We start from the raw sequence: 16,841 nt of genomic DNA, 5'->3' as shown, positions 1-16,841 counted from the left end.
CTTGTGCCCATAGAAATAGACATGGCACGTGCGAGCGCATGCAGTGGGGGTGCAGGATGTTCCTCAATGCTGGAAGGAGGACCCTGAGTGAAAAAGTTTGGGAACCCCTGCAACAGCCGGCTTCGACAGCATAGTCATAATCAGGGGATATGACAACATACATATCAAAGTCATCAGCCTTGTAATCCCATACAAGATGATTTCATACACTATAATGCTGTGCTGGCTGGCAGCTAACTTTACTGTCTTTTAGATCCCCTTGAACTTAATAGATAAATCAAGATAGGCTAGAATAGGCCTACCTGTGCTTTGTCGAAGATTAGCCTGATAAATTGCAGACCCTGCTGAATCTTGTATGCCACTGCCTGAATCTTGTATGCCATTGCCTCAACCTGTAAGGTTGTGGCAATTCACAAATACATTGGTTTGAAAATATATCTACACTAGCCTTGTTACCAATGACTCTATAAAGAGCTTAATGTATTGTCCTGATTTATATAGTCACTCAGGAATGGATACCTAGAATAGAATAGATTTCAGAACATTTTAGCAGACACTTATCCAGAGAGGCTTACAGGAGCAACTAGGGTTAAGTGCCTTGCTCAAGGGCACATCAACAGATTCTTTTCCACCTAGTTGGCTCTGGGATTCAAAGAAGCAACCTTTCGGTTACTGGCCTAACACTCTTAATCACTAGGCTACCTGCCACCCCAGTCACTTGTAAAGTACTGCATAAAGAAATGGTAGTGTTCAAAGTAAAAATATGCTACTACAGTAAAACAATATAGTATGATGTCACATTTCAATTTGAGAGAAGAAGGGGTACAATCAGGAAGCGAATGGTGTGTGTATACAGTAATGTCATTTTCCCCACCCTTCCAATAAAATGTTGAGTGAAATCCATGTCCAGCACAATTAATTTAACATTTGATGGTGTCTGGCTACAATGTAACATTCCACTGTCTAACAAACATTTCACCATGTGTGTTAGACAACATTATCACTCTTCCCTACAGTTATTGCCATCTTCCAAGCTCCATTTAACCCAACGACTTTTCTACAGTGGGTCTGGGATGGTCCATATTTTGAATAGGGGACCGCTAGTTTTTGTCGTGAAGACCATTAACATAAATCGAACATGAATGGAATAAAATACCGATTCTATTGCATTATGTTCATTGCCTTTTGCAGTGTCGGCGAAACAGAAGAAGTCCTATGCGCTGTGCTATTCAGCTAACGTTAACATTTATTTCCCTACGCTGCAAACATCCCTCTCAGAATTATAGTTTAACCTGCAGAATTTTAAGCAAAATGGCGACACTGTAATGGATGGAGGACGAAAAACGTACAGTGTCAAGTGTAATGACAAACTTGCTAATTGTTATTGTTTCCTGCATTGGGAAGGTAGGTCTCATGCTTCGATACACGCGTCTATAGACAATATATTATTATTTGGGGTATCTGGTGTTGACATGTTTAGAGGTTCGTGGTAGCCCTGGTTTTATTGAGCACGGAATTACAGCGGACACACTGGCACCATACTGGCATAGAGATGAGATAACGCAAGACGTTGGCTCGACATGCATAATGGTCAGTATGGACTGATGGACTTGACTTCCATTCACCAATTTGTGCACTGTCAAGTTACCCGATACTCACTAAGCACTCCATTGTCCTGTATGTTGTAGTTAAGCACCGTTCCAAAAGTTCTTAGCTTTCAGCTACTCAATAGACTCTTTGTTGTTTCTTTAGCTACGCAATGGGGCTGTAGCCTACATGTACCCAATAACTTAAAACAGAGGGCTATACCTTTTAATTAAAGGGGTGTTGTCAAACTCCAGACAGAGCTATACGTGTCACATCTGCAGCCAGTCTGATATGTTAGTCATTTGACACTTCAAGTATTCAAACAAGCATGGAGCAATGCATTCCTCAACTAATTAGGTCATATTTGTAGCCACTACCCTCAACTTTTTAGAAGACTTACACGAATCATGCACTTGACCTATTTGAAACTTAGACTGATTGTTTCAAAGTATGAAATACTATTATAATTGGGGGGGTCTGCTGTCATGGAATGCCTTTCCCATACTAAAGATAGACTCAGAATCAAGTGCTATTTGCATGTATAAATATAACTTTGCTCCACTGTATCCATTCAATTCAAACATGAAAACAATATGTGAAATGCATTATATGGGTATCATGTCTCTGCATGCCCTAATGTTAACTGTAAACCATTGTTCTAGAAACAGATTCCTGCAGTAGCCTACTTTAAAGGCAATGGGATCTTTGCACTTTGAAGGTAATCTGCCACAACAACTGCTAATTAAGTATGCCCATATTAATAGAACATTAATAACACCTTTCAGTGATGGGAGTCACTCACCCCAGTTACACTGTACCTGGAATTCATGCAAATTCCGAAGCATTTATAACATATTATGATAATCTATGATTATGACCTACCTCAAATAATATTGACTTTATGTGAAAGTTGATCTACAGTTGAAGTCAGAAGTTTACAAACACTTAGGTTGGAGTCATTAAAACTTGTTTTTCAACCACTCTACAAATTTCTTGTTAACAATCTATAGTTTTGGCAAGTCAGTTAGTGTTGGACACAAGTCATTTTTTCCAACAATTGTTTACAGACAGATTATTTCACTTATAATTCACTGTATCACAATTCCAGTGGGTCAGAAGTTTACATACGCTAAATTGACTGTGCCTTTAAACAGCTTGGAAAATTCCAGAAAACTATTCAATGGCTTTAGAAGCTTCTGATAGGCTAATTGACATAATTTGAGTCAATTGGAGGTGTACCTGTGGATATATTTCAAGGCCTACCTTCAAACTCAGTGTCTCTTTGCTTGACATCATGGGAAAATCAAAAGAAATCAGACAAGACCTCATTATACAATGGTAGACCTCCACAAGTCTTATTCATCCTTGGGAGCAATTTCCAAATGCCTGAAGATACCACGTTCATCTGTACAAACAATAGTATGCAAGTATAAACACCATGGGACCACATAGCCGCCATACCGCTCAGGAAGGAGACGCATTCTGTCTCCTAGAGATGAATGTACTTTGGAGTGAAAAGTGCAAATCAATCCCATAGGACCTTGTGAAGATGCTGGAGGAAACAGGTACAAACGTATCTATATCCACAGTAAAACAAGTCCTATATCGACATAACCTAAAGGCCGCTCAGCAAGAAAGAAGTCACTGCTCCAAAACCGCAATTAAAAAGCCAGACTACGGTTTGCAACTGCACATGGGGACAGATGAAATCTCGCTTCTTGTGACGGCCGGCCGCCCAACAACCTGCCCGCTCGACCCTATCCCCTCCTCTCTCCTCCAGACCATTTCCGGGGACCTTCTCCCTTACCTCACCTCGCTCATCAACTCATCCCTGACCGCTGGCTACGTCCCTTCCGTCTTCAAGAGAGCGAGAGTTGCACCCCTTCTGAAGAAACCTACACTCGATCCCTCCGATGTCAACAACTACAGACCAGTATCCCTTCTTTCTTTCTCTCCAAAACTCTTGAACGTGCCGTCCTTGGCCAGCTCTCCCTCTATCTCTCTCAGAATGACCTTCTTGATCCAAATCAGTCAGGTTTCAAGACTAGTCATTCAACTGAGACTGCTCTTCTCTGCATCACGGAGGCGCTCCTCACTGCTAAAGGTAACTCTCTCTCCTCTGCTCTCATCCTTCTAGACCTATCGGCTGCCTTCGATACTGTGAACCATCAGATCCTCCTCTCCACCCTCTCCGAGTTGGGCATCTCCGGCGCGGCCCACGCTTGGATTGCGTCCTACCTGACAGGTCGCTCCTACCAGGTGGCGTGGCGAGAATCTGTCTCCTCGCCACGCGCTCTCACCACTGGTGTCCCCCAGGGCTCTGTTCTAGGCCCTCTCCTATTCTCGCTATACACCAAGTCACTTGGCTCTGTCATAACCTCACATGGTCTCTCCTATCATTGCTATGCAGACGACACACAATTAATCTTCTCCTTTCCCCCTTCTGATGACCAGGTGGCGAATCGCATCTCTGCATGTCTGGCAGACATATCAGTGTGGATGACGGATCACCACCTCAAGCTGAACCTCGGCAAGACGGAGCTGCTCTTCCTCCCGGGGAAGGACTGCCCGTTCCATGATCTCGCCATCACGGTTGACAACTCCATTGTGTCCTCCTCCCAGAGCGCTAAGAACCTTGGCGTGATCCTGGACAACACCCTGTCGTTCTCAACCAACATCATGGCGGTGGCCCGTTCCTGTAGGTTCATGCTCTACAACATCCGCAGAGTACGACCCTGCCTCACACAGGAAGCGGCGCAGGTCCTAATCCAGGCACTTGTCATCTCCCGTCTGGATTACTGCAACTCGCTGTTGGCTGGGCTCCCTGCCTGTGCCATTAAACCCCTACAACTCATCCAGAACGCCGCAGCCCGTCTGGTGTTCAACCTTCCCAAGTTCTCTCACGTCACCCCGCTCCTCCGCTCTCTCCACTGGCTTCCAGTTGAAGCTCGCATCCGCTACAAGACCATGGTGCTTGCCTACGGAGCTGTGAGGGGAACGGCACCGCAGTACCTCCAGGCTCTGATCAGGCCCTACACCCAAGCAAGGGCACTGCGTTCATCCACCTCTGGCCTGCTCGCCTCCCTACCATTGAGGAAGTACAGTTCCCGCTCAGCCCAGTCAAAACTGTTCGCTGCTCTGGCCCCCCAATGGTGGAACAAACTCCCTCACGACGCCAGGACAGCGGAGTCAATCACCACCTTCCGGAGACACCTGAAACCCCACCTCTTCAAGGAATACCTAGGATAGGATAAGTAATCCTTCTCACCCCCCCCTTAATGACTTAGATGCACTATTGTAAGTGGCTGTTCCACTGGATGTCAGAAGGTGAATTCACCAATTTGTAAGTCGCTCTGGATAAGAGCGTCTGCTAAATGACTTAAATGTAAATGTAAATGTATGGTACTTTTTGGAGAAATGTCCTCTGGTCTGATGAAACAAAAATAGAACTGTTTGGCAATAATGACCATCGTTATGTTTGGAGGAGAAAGGGGAGGCTTGCAAGCCAAAGAACACCATCCCAACCGTGAAGCACGGGGGTGGCAGCATCATGTTGTAGGGGTGCTTTGCTGCAGGAGGGACTGGTGCACTTCACAAAATAGATGGCATCATAAGGTAGGAAAATGATGTGGATATATTGAAGCAACATCTCAGACATCAGTCAGGAAGTTAAAGCTTGGTCACAAATGGGTCTTCCAAATGGACAATGACCCCAAACATACTTCCAAAGTTGTGACAAAATAACAGCAAAGTCAAGGTATTGGAGTGGCCATCACAAAGCCTTGACCTCATCCCATAGACAATTTGTGGGCAGAACTAAAAACACGTGTGCAAGCAAGGAGGCCTACAAATCTGACTCCATTACTCCATCTCTGTCAGGAGGAATGGGCCAAAATACACCCAACTTATTGTTGGAAGCTTGTGGAAGGATACCCAAACTGTTTGACCCAAGTTAAACAATTTAAAGGCAATGCTACCAAATACTAATATAGTGTATGTAAACTTCTGACCCACTGGGAATGTGATGAAAGAAATAGAAGTTTAAATAAATCATTTTCTCTACTATTCTTCTGACATTTCACATTCTTAAAATAAAGGGGTGATCCTAACTGACCTAAAACAGAGACCTTTTACTAGGATTAAATGTCAGGAATTGTGAAAAACAGAGTTTAAATGTATTTGGCTAAGGTGTATGTTAACTTCTGACTTCAACTGTACACTCTGGCATCACGCACACGCAATCACACACACACACACACACACACACACACACACACACACACACACACACACACACACACACACACACACACACACACACACACACACACACACACACACACACACACACACACACACACACACAGTAAATTCCTCCTTGTAAACCGATTTCCCAGTTTGACTTAATAAATGAGATGGACTAGGCAAGTTATCCTCATTGATTATATGTAACTTGACAAGGTCAAATGTAAGACGCCAGAATACGCAGAATGCACGGCATAGCAAAACATCATGTGTACAGATATGCATCCCAAATGGCACCCTATTCCCTACATAGTGCACTACTCTTGGCCAGGCCCCATAGGCCGCTCTGGTCAAAGGTAGTGCACTATGTAGGGTATAGGGTGCCATTTGGAACACAACTTGAGTCTGCTGTCTTGACGCGTTCATACTGCTATAAATGAAGACGCCAGGGACTACTGTAACGGGAGTACACTGCCCTGAATTATCAACTCAGATGAGCAGCTGCAGTGAGAGATGAGATATTTTAGTAATCCTTAGGAAGGATATAGTACCAAGGACCACATATCTTTTAGTAGCAAAAGGAAATAAGGGCAGAATGATTGGATGATGTGGCATACATTGACAATATCCTCTTAGTATAAACCATTGAATCTATAGGAAATGTCCTATTGCAGCTACTTCAGTAGCCAACACTGCCATTGTACCATTGCCATTGAAGGAAACATTTGTGTATCACTTTTAAAACTCAAGTTTTGATACTGTATGCTACGCTATATTACTGTGTGGATACATAAAGACCATTTTTATTTCTTTATTACAGGTGGGTTTTCAGAAGACCGTAGAGTGGAACCAATGGTTTGGAACAGATTGGTAAGGAATGACTGCTTTGGAATCATCTATTAGTAAACCACAAGCATTAGTAACATGTCTACAATTGTATTTTGTGCTGAACCATATTAACCATAACCGTTTACTGTAGTGTGCTAAATCAGGGTTTTGGTAGTCTTAAACAAATTCCATTTGAAACCAAAGTATACACTTCACACACATGGTTATGGGCTTAAGAAAAATACACCTGTACCATGTCAGATATGTCAGCTATAGAGTTGAAATGTAGTCAATTTTGAGTTTTCTTCCCAATATTACACTTTATGACTGAAATATAACAAAAACATTTGACAAAGAAACACAATATTTTAAGCTGTTTAAAAAAAATATATGTTTATTAATTATGAAATTATAAAAATATTAACAACATTCCCCCCATGAGGCCGCTAGTCATTTGACTGCAGGAAAGGGCTACTTATCTTTGTATACTTCAATGAATGTATATTACATTCAAAATTTAAGAAGATGTCATGCATGACTGATCATTTTTTTCAGGTTATATTGAAGGAAAGGGATCTTAACGCACAATAATGTGACTGTATGTTGTTGAGGTGTGATGATTGTGAGACGCAGTTGTGTTTCTCCATACATACTGCCATAACACCTGAAACTGTAGCTCAGAGCTGTGAACTGCTCTGATACTATAGCTAGGTGTGATTAGATTAAGCAGAGTCAAATTAAATCTCAGATGTCACTTCCGTCGCTGCATCCCAAATTGCAAACTATTCCCTACAGTATATAGTGCACTAATTTTGACCAAGAGCCACAGGAAATAGGGTACCATTTGGGACGCACACCATTTGTCACTGCCATCTCCAACACTACACTACACCACGCTTGGCAGGTCATAGGCAGTGTTAAGTCTATTTCCTGTTACTCTGATTATATCTCCAGTCATACACATAGACCAAGAAGAGATAGATGCAAAACAATATGACTGTGATTTTAAGTGTTGTTATGTGATCTAGTAAATATTGTAATATTGAAATTAATATTCTATTTTCTTGAATGACATACATTCATGGTACGTGTGATCTATATCCCAGGTAACAGGGGACGTCCTCAGGACAATCACAACATTCACTGTTGGTCCCTTACTGGGACTATATAGTGCATCATGTGTAGAGAGAGGGTTCTAGCCCCTTGCAGGTCTCCTGGGGTTTTGACCCCTAAACTCACTGGGCACTCCAGTAACACAGGCTTGTTGAAGTATCTCTACAGTGTCAGCCAATCTGTTTGTTCTCCTCAAACATGTCTGTCAGGTTACAGAGGGTTCCCACCACTAAGGGGCACAATATGATCACTAATGCCTTAATTAACCCCCCCCCCCCATTCAGACGATGTAAGGGATTTCTTCCATTGACTGAGACGCAGCGTGGTTATTTTGATTCATGTTTTAATAAATCACTTCACATGAACAAACTTACAAAAACAAGAAATGTGAAAACCCTAACAGTCCTATCTGGTGCAAACACAGAGACAGGAACAATCACCCACAAACACACAGTGAAACCCAGGCTACCTAAGTATGATTCTCAATCAGAGACAACTAATGACACCTGCCTCTGATTGAGAACCATACTCGGCCGAAACATAGAAATACCCAAAATATAGAACAAACAAACATAGACTGCCCACCCAACTCACGCCCTGACCATACTAAATAAAGACAAAACAAAGGAAATAAAGGTCAGTACGTGACAGACGAGTTGAGTTACAGGTCTAGATGAACAATGGCACATAACAATAGGGAAGCATTACAGTGATTAATTACTATTTTTGATTTGTCATTGCAGTCTATAATTTTTAGAGAAGTATTTGTAGAGTCTGACAACAGTGAAGGTCGACAATCACAAAAAAGCAATATTTCAGAGGAAAAAAGGATTGAAGCATTTTCATTGTGTTCCATACTAAATTAAACTACATTTGTAAGATGCTAACTGTATACAAGATTTACTTATGACTGAATAGATATGTCTACACCAAGTCTACATATGTTGAATGCACATATTAATACAGTTACGTTTAGTGATATTTAAAAGAAATAGAAAGTATTTGTATTTCCATTCTGTAGCTCTGTAGTTATAATATAATCTTCATAATGTGACCACATAATGTCATCCAAATTAACCACATGCTAGACCACAGACAAGAAGGCCCAATCAGAAAAGACGTTGTGCAGATTCCAGGATCAATACAACCAAGGCCGGAAGAATGTTCTATTGATGTGGAAGCTATTCACTCATTGAGCGCCAATTAACCAAAAATGTAAGCCCTGTGTTTGTATTGATTGAGAGGGTAACCGCAGAAGTTTGCCACTAAATTAGTAACAAGGCAGCTGGACCTTTCTGTGATATCTATCAAGGCTGTGGCCATCCTAATTAAATTTCCCATTTATTCTCAGAGTTGGATGTGACATTTTTGAGATTTGAGCATAGGGCTACACAGGCTAGACTTGGCGCTCCGGTACCGCTTGCCGTGTGGTAGCAGAGAGAACAGTCTATGACTAGGGTGGTTGGAGTCTTTGACAATTTTTAGAGCCTTCCTCTGACACTGCCTGGTGTAGAGGTTCTGGATGGCAGGAAGCTTGGCCCCAGTGATATACTGGGCCGTTCACACGTACCTCCAGTGATACCAGGCAGTGATGCAACAGGTCAGGATGATCTCGATGGTGCAGCTGTAGAACCTTTTGCGAATCTGAGGACCCATGACAAATCTTTTCAGTCTCCTGACGGGGAATAGGTTTTGTCGTGCCCTCTTCACGACTGTCTTGGTGTGCTTGGACATGTTCGTTTGTTGGTGATGTGGACACCAAGGAACTTGAAACTCTCAACCTTCTTCACTGTAGCCCCGTCGATGAGAATGGGGACGTGCTCGGTCCTCTTTTTCCTGTAGTCCACAATCATCTCCTTTGTCTGGATCACATTGATGGAGAGGTTGTTGTCCTGGCACCACATGGCCAGGTCTCTAACCTCCTCCCTAAAGGCTGTCTTGTCATTGTTGGTGATCAGGCCTACCACTGTTGTATCATTGGCAAACTTAATGATGGTGTTGGAGTCGTGCCTGGCCGTGCAGTCATGAGTGAACAGGGAGTACATGAGGGGGCTGTGCACGCACCCCAGAGGGGCCCCTGTGTTGAGGATAATCGTGGCGGATGTGTTGTTACCTACCCTTACCACCTGGGAGTGGCCCGTCAGGAAGTCCAGGATCCAGTTGCAGAGGGAGGTGTTTAGTCCCAGCTTATTGATGAGCTTTTCGGGCACTATGGTGTTGAACGCTGAGCTGTAGTCAATGAATAGCATTCTCACATAGGTGTTCCTTTTGTCCAGGTTCGGAAAGGGCAGTGTGGAGTGCAATAGAGATTGTACCATCTGTGGATCTGTTGGGGTGGTATGCAAATTGGAGTGAGTCTAGGGTTTCTGTGATAATGGTGTTGTTGTGAGCCATGCCCAGCCTTTCAAAGCACTTCATGGCTACATACGTGAGTGCTACGGGTTGGTAGTCATTTAGGCAGGCTGCCTTAGTGTTTTTGGGCACAGGGCACAGGCTATGGTGGCTCCTTGAAAACGGCAGCTCTAGCCTTTCGTTCAGTGAGGATGTTGCCTGTAATCCATGACTTTTGGTTGGGGTATGTACATACGGTCACTGTGGGGACGATGTCATCAATGCACTTATTGATGAAGCCAATGACTGATGTGGTGTACTCCTCAATGCCATCGGAGGAATCCCAGAACATATTCCAGTCTGTGCTAACAAAACAGTCCTGTAGCTTAGCATCTGTTTCATCTGACCACTTTTTAATTGATCTAGTCACTGGTGCTCCCTGCTTTCTGAGCCTACCGTTATACTTATGGTTAGTTGTTACATAGTGATGAACCTTCCTTTCTCTCCTCTCAACCATCTCAGGGAGACAAATCCTCATCTAATCAGCTCCTTCTAGACACATTCCTGCCAGCTTGATTTATAAATGACCTTCAAAAGGATAGATCATTTTTTCATATTATATTTTTTAAGGATTTGTATGCCATTTTTAGGGCAGTGCAAATGCTCCCTTAAACTAAGTCCTGTTCTGATTTGAGTATTATTCACTTCTTAAGAGGGGTAAGATCGCTGCATGGTCAGCTGTTCATACTAATGCTGCTGTACTAAACTGCTGGGAATCTCATTATTCTGACTGCAGAGGTTATATTACAAATCTTTAAAAAAATTGCATTGAAGGACTGCTACCTGGTAAATTACAGTATCCTACTCAGACATTTGGAATACGTGTTTGATATTATGAAGATAGGAGTAAAACAATATATTTTTATCATTGGTACAGTTATTTCTAATCACATCAATGTTTATTGTTCACGTACACAGATTAGAAGATGTTATCGCAGATGCAACAGAATGCTTGTTTCTAGCTCCAACAGTGCAGTAATAACTAGCAAAAAAAAAACAATACTCACATATAATCTAAAAATAATGAAATTGAGAAATATCAGAATGAGCAATGTCAGAGTCCGGTATATAAATAAATATATATAGTGGTGTGTATAGACAGTATGAACAGTATATGAATAGATAAGGTGTGTACAGCAGTAGTTAAATAGGATGAGCCATGACTAGAATACAGTAAATCCATATAAAGTGGCTCAAATATAACATCATGAAGTACACAGAATCTTGCATTTCATAGTTCAGTCTTCTAGTGTTGTGTTGTGTGTTGAGTTTCTGCCTGTGAAGTGTTGTGTCTAGTCCACCTGTGTGTACAGGACAGGAAGGCTGCAGCAGGGCCATCTGTTGGTTACTGTTGGTATTGGATGAGGTCCAGTTATACACATGATCAGGTTACAGTAATATACCTCTCATGATACAAATCTGACAAGTACTCCCATGTGACTATGACAATCATAGATTAATGTTAGCTCAAACCAGTACTCAGTTATCTGATAGATAACTTGTAGGGGTAGTTGAGGATTTGGTCAATCTCTACTTTATTACTCATATCTTGCTCTATTGATGTAAAGATATAAAATACATATTTAAACAGAAAGCTATTAAGGGAGTGTGTCTTACAGATACACATGTTCAGCTGGTTGAGAGTAAGGATTGATAGTCTTAAACTGAATCGTTAGAGATTCAAATATTTTGAACGAGCAATAAGTTATAGTTTCAGACTCTCACTCTGCATGTTTGTCTGATTGATAGTGACTAATAGTATTTAACTGTAATAAACTGAATCGTTAGAGATTAAAATATTTTTAGGGCTTCCAAATCAGGTTTTCAATGTGAGTAAATCTGATGAAAGCACTGCCTGGCGAACATTTGACTGAGAGTCTTTGAAGAGTCAACTTGAAATGAATCCCACAGCATCGGAAAGTTAGTGAGAAGAAAAGAACAAACTAACAAATTCAATAAAAGGAATGAAAGATTAAATCATCCTTCACGAAAACAGTATTCTGTGGATATTTTTTCTGAACCCTCACAAACTGATGCAATCACGCTCGCAGCAGCATAATAGATGAAGTTATATCATGTTATAGTCATATCATGCATTAGAAATAGATGCCATAAGCTCTGTCTATAATTCATGAATCTATATTTAAAATCACAGATAGCAGGTGGAAGAAGACTACTTCCAATGGTATTTAGTACAGTTGTAATGTTGCTACATCCTTACAATAAAATAAAATATCTCAGAACAATGGGGGGGTCAATCAGTCATCAAAAAAGAGACATTTGTGAACCTCTTTGATTTTTCAGATTTCTTTTGATCTCGAAATGAGAGGGAGGGAGGTTTTTAAAATCTCCTTAAACTCCCCCAGGCCTGACCAGCCTCCCATAGGGTTAATGACCGGGGCCTAGTCTCTGTTGATTAATACACATACTCATAGGATGGACGTGGGGTTTGTGTGTGTGTGTAGAGAGAGTGTGTGTGTGTGTGTGTGTGTGTGTGTGTGTGTGTGTGTGTGTGTGTGTGTGTGTGTGTGTGTGTGTGTGTGTGTGTGTGTGTGTGTGTGTGTGTGTGTGTGTGTGTGTGTGTGTCAAACCCTCGCCTGTGATCAGTGGCTAAGGGTTAGACGGTAGACGCCAGCCCACCCCACCTCTCCACGGTGTACCTCCAGTGATAAGATTATATTAATTGGTATGAATAGAGAGCACTTTCTCCTCCTACTCCACCTCTCCTTGTATACGTTTACCATTATACTCATTAGATTCCCCAGTGCGGTGCCTCCCAGCCAGCTTCCCTTGTCCTCCACATCCCCCTGGGGTCTCCTGGGAGGCAATTTGCATCTCTCCATGGAGCCTCTCTGGGGTTATTGAGGAAATATTAGCCTCTTTTCTTCCCCGGCCGACCCTTTGATTTATTTGGAGGCTGGGCTGGTAGAGTGGCAGGCCCATGTTAATGACTGGTCCTGGTGCAGAACCCCTGGTGCAAGCCACTCTTTGATCCACGCTGGAAAGGTGCAATTGACAAGCACCACTGAATAATCATTTTATGTGTGTGTGTGTGGGGGGGGGGGTCTGTGTGTATATCTCGATGTATATGTGTGTGTACTGTATGCACAGCTTAGATAGGTGGACCTTGAGAAGTGACAAGAGGGAATCCCATTGCTGTCAGGGTCAGTGTGTTCAAGTTGCTCAGTGTCTCTGATCACCCAGAGTGCATTGTGGGTTAGATTATAAAGGTTAATAAATACAATTATGTTTGATTGGAAAGGTTTGTGTTTACTTACTTGTATCCCTAGCTATATCTATGTGTTTTTTATTATTTTATTGTTTGCTTGGAAGGGGAAAGTTATTTTCCTTCCTTCGAACCAGGAACAGTTCATGGGCGGTTGTTATTATTATTGTTAGTCTTTGCAGATAATTTACTTCTTGTTTATGGGCCTAGGACTAAGGACCACATCCCCACTTCTGGCCAGCCATATAGTCCATCTCAGCTGCCACACAGTAGGTGTAGCAATCTAACAACACTCTAACGGCCTGCTAGATTACACGTTCTTTACCTGGAGAATACACTAATTGCCGAAAGTATTTTAAAACAGAATAATATTATCGGAGAACACACAGATTTAAAGGTATAAAGTACTTTAAATGGGGGACAATGCTCTGTTCTACTGATGATGAATAATGCTGAATCAATTGAGTTTGGGTTGCTTTGTACTGTAGCTAGCTAGTGAGAGGTCCTTGTTATACCCCCTTCTGCCTGATCCATCCTTGCCATGTACTCTGTACGACTGACGGAGCCAGATATTCATGTTATGTTTTTAAAGAAAGGTAATGAGAGGTTTTTCATCCTGATATGTGCGATGCTTGACATTCCTCCAGATGTAAGCGTGCTGATGCCTGCTCACTCGGCAGAGAGAGGAGCCTGTCCTCCGTTTGGAGAGGAGTTTGACACTGACATCTCTTTCATGTGATTGGTCACGTGTGTGACTACAGAAAAGTGGCAGTGACAAAGTTTTATAGGCCTATATTTTATATAATTCCATCTCAACAAAAAGACAGGGTGCAATCTGAGCATGCCTGATCATGATCATAGCAATTGCTTGTATCATGCATATAGCCCCGAAGTATTTATATATGGTGAGCTCTCACATTTATTAAAAGCCAAAATCCATACAACTAATAAATCAATTAAATAAATAAATAAAAATAGCAAAGCTACCAATGCATTCTACATCTAGGACTACATCACACATTGAAAACAGATGAGAAGATATGAATCAACAGCGCATGTCATGAAGGATGCAACAAACACAGTAGTACATGGAAATGTGCCATTTTCAACAGGCATGAACAGCACTGCACAGCTTGCCAGAACCAGCCGAGTAGATGAGTGTGGCGGCGATATGCTTTAGTTAGAGTGTGTCCCAAATGGCAACTTATTCCCAATTCAGAGCCATAGGGCTCTGGTCAAAAGTAGTGCACTACTGTATATAGGGAATACAGTGCCATTTGGGACTTAGCCAGTGACTGTTTTCTTCTCAGTATTTGTGTGTATCTAAACAGAACAGATATGATGTTCATGAACCATCTGTCTGCTGTAGTATTCACAGTGACTGTGTCCCAAATGGCACCCTACTCCCTATATAGAACACTGCCTTTGACCAGAGCCCATAGGGAAAGTAGCTGCTCCTCTGTGGCCACTGGCCCTGGTCTCCTCCTCATTGTGAGAGAGAGAACTCACTAAAACGGTCACATGAATGCTTGAAAAAAACATCAGACCTAAGATTTTTTTTCTTCTCCTTAAAAAGGAGAGAAGTTTAAAACTAACAAAGCCCAGGGAAATCCCCATCAGACATCCCTCCCTTAATCCATTTAATTTTGAAAGGTATTGTTTAAAGCTTCAAAGTTGATATAGTTTAATCCCCTCTCTAACACTACGGGCAGAAAATGAGGCCATGTCAGCAGTTTGAACAGATATAATCTCCTCCACACAACAGAAAAGCCTTGTGCTAGACAAGGTTGCATAGGTTCCCTGTGAACTCAAACGTTTGATGTTGCTACCTGCTATTGAACATGACTTCTGTCTTAACCCAACTGTCACTCGCTCCCTGTCCTCTTTTATCACTCCCAATGTTCTCTCTACACCTTTTTTCATCAGTAATTCTTCCATCACAGCCATTTAATTTATTCTCTTTCTGTTTTTTAGAGAAAAGGGCATGAAAAGGTTTGGGGGTTTGGTGCGAGGTGTAGTTTTTACATGCTCTTTAGTCTTAACTCTGTGAAAGGAAACTATCCCACTTGGTTTTTACTGACAGGATGTATTATTCTTTTGTTTAGTGAAATTCGGGGCTTGCTTTCAGAGCATGTTTCTGGCTAGTTGAATTTGAGTCCACTCAACATTGCCAGGACTTTACATCACTATTGCCTTCATGGTGTGTAATCAGCGTTTTTTTCTCTCTGTTTTTGTTATTGTTCCATAGAATAGAAAGAAAGCTCAAGGCATGTTCTATTATTCTTACATTCTTCCGAACCTTTGTTTACTGAGTCCAAATATACACACCACAACCTATTTTAGAACATAGGCTATTAATATATAATTTTAATCTATAACAGTGTCTGTGTCCCAAATAGTTCCCTTTTCCCTATATAGTACACTACTTTTGACCATAGCCCTATAAGCCCTGGTCAAAAGTAGTGTACTTGTGACTAATGCATTTCTTCTCATTAGAACTGTTTGAGTCAAATACATGTCTTTTTACTCTAGCAGTGGATGACATTGTTTGTTTCCATGATTCAGGCTGACAAGACTGAGTGCAGTGCGTCTGCTCAGGATACAGGCATACGTAATCACACCCCGAATCAGGATACAGGCATATGTAATCACACCACGAATCAGGATACAGGCATACGTAATCACACCCCGAATCAGGATACAGGCATATGTAATCACACCACGAATCAGGATACAGGCATACATAATCACACCCCGAATCAGGATATAGGCATATGTAATCACACCACGAATCAGGATACAGGCATACGTAATCACACCCCGAATCAGGATACAGGCATATGTAATCACACCCCGAATCAGGATACAGGCATACGTAATCACACCCCGAATCAGGATACAGGCATACGTAATCACACCCCGAATCAGGATACAGGCATATGTAATCACACCCCGAATCAGGATACAGGCATATGTAATCACACCCCGAATCAGGATACAGGCATATGTAATCACACCCCGAATCAGGATACAGGCATACGTAATCACACCCCGAATCAGGATACAGGCATACGTAATCACACCCCGAATCAGGATACAGGCATACGTAATCACACCCCGAATCAGGATACAGGCATACGTAATCACACCCCGAATCAGGATACAGGCATATGTAATCACACCCCGAATCAGGATACAGGCATATGTAATCACACCCCGAATCAGGATACAGGCATATGTAATCACACCCCGAATCAGGATACAGGCATACGTAATCACACCCCGAATCAGGATACAGGCATACGTAATCACACCCCGAATCAGGATACAGGCATATGTAATCACACCACGAATCAGGATACAGGCATATGTAATCACACCACGAATCAGGATACAGGCATATGTAATCACACCCCGAATCAGGATACAGGCATATGTAATCACACCCCGA

At 42.1% G+C, this 16,841-nt stretch overlaps 1 protein-coding gene across 1 annotated transcript in view; it reads left to right on the top strand.

Annotated features, from left to right (window-relative positions):
- Positions 1–1,315: 1,315 nt before the first annotated feature.
- LOC135513055 (zinc finger protein 644-like) overlaps positions 1,316–16,841 on the top strand; it is a 36,919-nt gene continuing 21,393 nt past the window's right edge. Inside the window, exons 1-2 of the mRNA XM_064935714.1 lie at positions 1,316–1,404; positions 6,653–6,702. The gene's annotated coding sequence lies outside the window, so the exon portion shown is untranslated. The remainder of the gene's footprint in view (positions 1,405–6,652; positions 6,703–16,841) is intronic.

Source organism: Oncorhynchus masou, chromosome 24 (assembly GCF_036934945.1).
Source record: "Oncorhynchus masou masou isolate Uvic2021 chromosome 24, UVic_Omas_1.1, whole genome shotgun sequence".
NCBI classification, from domain to species: Eukaryota; Metazoa; Chordata; class Actinopteri; order Salmoniformes; family Salmonidae; genus Oncorhynchus; species Oncorhynchus masou.
Note: the sequence above shows the minus strand (reverse complement) of the source record. Positions and strands in the feature narration are given on the sequence as shown.